The sequence below is a fragment of the Euprymna scolopes genome, chromosome 8 (genome assembly GCF_053919585.1).
Source record: "Euprymna scolopes isolate OS-2025 chromosome 8, ASM5391958v1, whole genome shotgun sequence".
Lineage (NCBI taxonomy): Eukaryota > Metazoa > Mollusca > Cephalopoda > Sepiida > Sepiolidae > Euprymna > Euprymna scolopes.
This window is the reverse complement of record NC_136489.1, coordinates 19,382,513-19,387,472: the sequence shown is the minus strand read 5'-3', so window position 1 is coordinate 19,387,472 and position 4,960 is coordinate 19,382,513. Positions and strand designations below refer to the sequence as shown.

The 4,960-nt window shown below is 33.4% G+C and overlaps 1 pseudogene; it reads left to right on the top strand.

Moving 5' to 3' along the window:
• The first annotated feature begins 3,578 nt into the window (after positions 1-3,578).
• Positions 3,579-3,707, top strand: LOC145284211 (U2 spliceosomal RNA; annotated as a pseudogene).
• The last annotated feature ends 1,253 nt before the right edge of the window (positions 3,708-4,960 follow it).

The window sequence follows — 4,960 nt, the reverse complement described above, 5'->3', positions numbered from 1 at the left end:
TTTTCATTTTAACTGTGGTTGTTGCATAAGTGCCCGCCGTTTCATAAAAAAATTATGCTAAAACATGTTTTGATATTTGACAAAGCATGTATTCTGTTCTACAAGATAATGGTTTCTTGCTCATATAATTTTTCTCGTTTTTCAGAACCATTAAATGGATTGTCAAGAAGATTAAAAAATCACATTTTCGAAACCTCCTTTGTTACTTCTTTAATCGAGGTCACAAATCTAGTGAAATGACCAGCGATATTTGTGCCGTAGATGGAGAAAACGCTATAGCTGAGAGAACTGTTCGAGATAGGTTTACCAGATTCAAACGGTAATTTGATCTCAATGACACTCCTCGTTTTTATTCTTATATGTTGTGCTCCAGAATTTTTTGTTTTATATAGTCACCGCCAATTTTTATAGTCATTAACTTTTTTTATATAGTCACCACTTTGTTTTTCTTATATAGTCACCACCATTCACAATGCACTTTTTTGCTAGCCTCTTTTGATGATTTATTGTAAAAGTTGGGAGTGCGTTTGTCACTTATTTATTTTTATTTTTGCCACTTTGAAATCGACGAACGCATATCCTAACTGTGCTAACATAAACTGCATCGGCTTCGTAAACGTTCTACAGGCGCCGTTGAATCATGATTGATTCATTTTTTTATGCGTTTAGAAATCAATGACGCATTTCTACTTCCGACGAACGTTTATGACATGGGTTGCTTTCTTGTAGTTTCAAATAGTGTGTCAATTTCTGCGACGGAGAGATAAATAGTAGTGTCAATATCTGCGACGGAGAGATAAAACTTTACATCAGGAATGCACAAGTTCAAGCAACATAAAAATGCAATTTGTAATTCCGTCTTATCTATTTGAAACGTTCCTCGTATTTGTATGAAAATAAAGCCTATATTAACCGGGTATCGTCGGGTGCGTTATATTAGTTATTTAGGTTGGATTTTTTTTTTCGAATTCGATAATATTAGTTTTAAAACATGTTTTTTTTTTAATTTTGAAATTTCTATGCAACGCAGAGAGGTGAAATTTGGTAAAATATTGACCTGCAATAAAGCGCTACACGGTGTTTATGTACTGAAGTTTTGGCTTAAGGAAAAAATCTTGCATTATTCACTAGATACTTCTCGAGCATTACTACGTTTGGGGGGTTAGGAGGGGAATCGAATTCGTTTTTATTTAATGAAAAATGTTAAGTAATTTATTATTGACAAGATACTTTCCACCCCAAGCATTAATCATTTGAATCAGGGAGGAAGAAACTCTTCGTTTTCACGGTAGTCATTTTATTTGAAGGGCTACAAAGACGCGAGTGATACCATTAAAGTGAGCAACTGTTTGTTCTCCGGAATTTATTTGTCCTATATAGTCACCATGCGTGTAAATGTACAAGGTGCAAAAAAATGTTGTTGCCCTAAAGAATATAACACTACAGTTCTATTTTAAAACTTTTATTTTTATTTATACAGTGCTACCCTATATATTACTCGCAGAACTACTGTTTATGGCTAAGCAAATAAAAAAAAATCAAGCAAAATATTTATGTGGAGTTCGGAGGTTGTACCATCTATTTCACGTCATGGACATGTCGCATGGATAGTTCATGATAGTTTAAAATATAATCTTTTTGAAAAGACCACCCGACTTAAAAGACTGTCGCCTGTTTATTTTTCTCATTCTCTCTCTCTCTCTCTCTCTCTTCCTCTCACTATCTATCTATCTATCTATCTATATCTATCTATCTCTATCTCTCTCTATCTCTCTCTCTCTCTATATATATATATACATATATATATATATATATATATATATATATATATATATATATATATATATCGCGTTCATAAAAGAGAGACTAAAACTTGCTATGGTTCCAAATGATCTGAAATAACAGCAAGTGGAAACTTGATTCTTCATATTTCTCATATGTTCTGTCTTTCCTCTTTTGGAAATAGGTAAAAATTATTAATTTCTCCAGTATCAAATAATCTTTATACACTGTGGAGTTATGTAGGAAAAGCAAAAAGGGGAGATATAACATACGATAAGTATTCGGAATCAAGTCTTCTCTTATTGTATCATTTGAAACCATAGCAGCGAGTTTTAGTCTCCCTTTCATCAAGACCAGAGGCTTTGGGCGTAACATCAGATATTTTGTAATCCATATGCGAAACAAAGAAAGCAAATGACTATGATTGAAACATTTTATGGCTGTAAAAAGAAGCCAAAAAATAAACTCTGGATGATAAATGATCCCCTTAATGTGTTACTTTAAGGGTAAATGTCATATAGCCCACTACACAACTAAAGTCATTATCTTCTCAATGAATCTCTATTTGTTAAATTCTGATTGATAGTCGAACATAAAATTGTCATAAAAGGGGTATATATATCTATATATAAAAAGTAGTAGCGTTTGTGTGTGTATCTGTATGTGTGTACAACTACTAATGCCTATGTTAGGATATTTCTGTCACCGGAGACATATTCTATATGTACTTTCAATATATAGGATTCTTCAAACCACTTTTACATTATTGAGTTACAGTCATTAACATATCACATTAAATGAAATCTATTTAAATAATTACCTCGATGACATTACTTATTCGACATATTAGCTTTGTTTCAACTGTACTAATTAAAACATTTTTCATTATTAAGTTTATTTAAATGTAAAGTCATATGTGATTTAACTTATTATATCTGAAATCTGAAACCGTTTTATTTTCAAACCAAAAACCAGAAAACCGAGAGGGAAAATAACTGTGATAGTTTAATTGAAAAATTACGTTATTAAATATTTCCTGTTTTTGTTTTCATTTGGAAATATTATGCTAAGCTAAATTATTATTTTTACTCGCGTGCAAGTGACTCTATAAGTCACTCCATCAGTCCGTCGATCGGTCGGTCTGTCGGTCTATCGGTCTGTCGGTCTCTCCGTAACACTTTTGTGCTTGGTCTTTTTGGTTAAGATCAAAGGTCTGTTGTTAATAAATGCTGTTCTTAGCTTTTTAAGCTTTTCTTGGCCTTTTAGCCAAGATCAAAGTGTAGTATCTGTCACTATCCAGCTCCCCTACTCCCCGGGGAGTTGGTCCCCATTTCCCCTTCACTCTTCACATTAAAAATCGGCGTTGTGCCTAATTTGCTTGGCGGGGGGAGCAAATAAATACCCTTTTCTTAACCTTTTGGCCAAGATCAGGATAGTATCTGTTCTGGTAGATACTTCAAGCAAAGACCATATGTTGGGGCAATCCTACATATAAGACCTTGGTCAATGTAGGGGCAACCCTTCATACCAATTCTCACTATCCAACCCACTACACTTCATTCCCCTTCACTCCTCACATAAAATAGCGGCCTTGTGCCTAATTTGCTCGGTGGGGGGGGGGCAAATAAATACCAACCCCACATATAAGACCTTGGTCAATGTAGGGGAAACCCTTTATACCATTTGTCATTATCCAGATTCCCTACTCCCCAGGGAGTTGGTCCCCATTTCCCCTTCACTCCTCACATTAAAAATCGGCCTTGTGTCTAATTTGATCGGTGGGGGAGCAAATAAATACCTTTTCTTGGCCTTTTGGCCAAGATCAAAATGTAGTATCTGTTCTTACTACATGCTGTACTTATGTTTGTAACTTTGTGATATAAAGGGGGGATCACTTTTTAAGAGTAATTTAATGGTCACCCACTTTAAAACCAGTCAGTCTCAAATCCATTCAAGTCATTCTCCAGATCATTCAAGTTGTTTTTAAAGGATTCCAGTTATTTTTTAAGCATTGAAGTCATTCTTAAGGTCATTCAATTCATCCTTAAGTTCATTAAAGGCATTCTAAGTCATTTACTTTTTATTTATTTAAGTCATTTCAACCCATTTTTCGGTCAATTTAGTTTATCTTTAAGAATTTAATGTCAATCCTACATTCACGCATTCATTCATTACCGAGAGCACGCGACTAATGGCTATTGGCCCTGTTATTTTTAATTCGGAGAAAATTTTTTTCGCTTATTCTTAATTTTTAAGTAACCTTTTTTATTTGTTAGAGAAAAATAAAACTAATGTCCTTATTTACTTGCATCCTCACAAGGGCAGAGTAAGTCAGAGACAAACGTGAACAAAATCCATCATTCTTTGCTCTTTTTTTATAAACTTTAACCGGTGTTCCCCAGGATTTATTATAATACTTATACCATAGCAAGTGTGTTTAATTGCCTGCGAAACAGATTTTTTTTATAATTTATTTAATATCTTAAATTAAAAATGGTCAATTTTTACGACGTGACTTAGCGTCGCTTAACCCCTAGAAAACACGGTCAATGTAAAGTTTCTTTCCAACTCCTCCAAAAACTTGAAAATGACGACTCTTAATGATTTTCGATGGTGCTGGAAACGAATATCACATATAAATTTGGGGCAGATAAGTAGTTTTCATAATATGAAAAATTAGGTTTTTCAAAAAGTGGGGGATCACTTTCCTATATACATTTAACGTAAACTGGGCACCCACTATCTAACCACCTAATAATTTCTTCATATCATAAAACAAATTTAACCATGATATTCGTTTTCAGCACCACCGAAAACCGGCGCTGTTTTTTACTAAGATATTCGTTTATTTTTTCATAATTTAGGACGTAAATAATGCTGTCAGTAAGCTTACACGAGCGGTCGGTTTACAAAATTTTTTTTTTTTTTGAGGTTGGTATTCAATTATAGAATTTGTATAGTTTTTATCACGTGCTTCTATAGTTTACTTAACCGCCTTCTAATTTAAACAGATTTTTTGTGAAATGTTAAACTGAAGAGGCACCTATAACTATACAAGTTGTATAATGAAAAAAGAACGAAAAACAAAAGTATGCTTTTGTAAACTTACTAACAGCATAACTGGCGTCCTAAATTATGAGATGAAAAAATGAACGCATCTCTTAGTAAAAAAAACGAC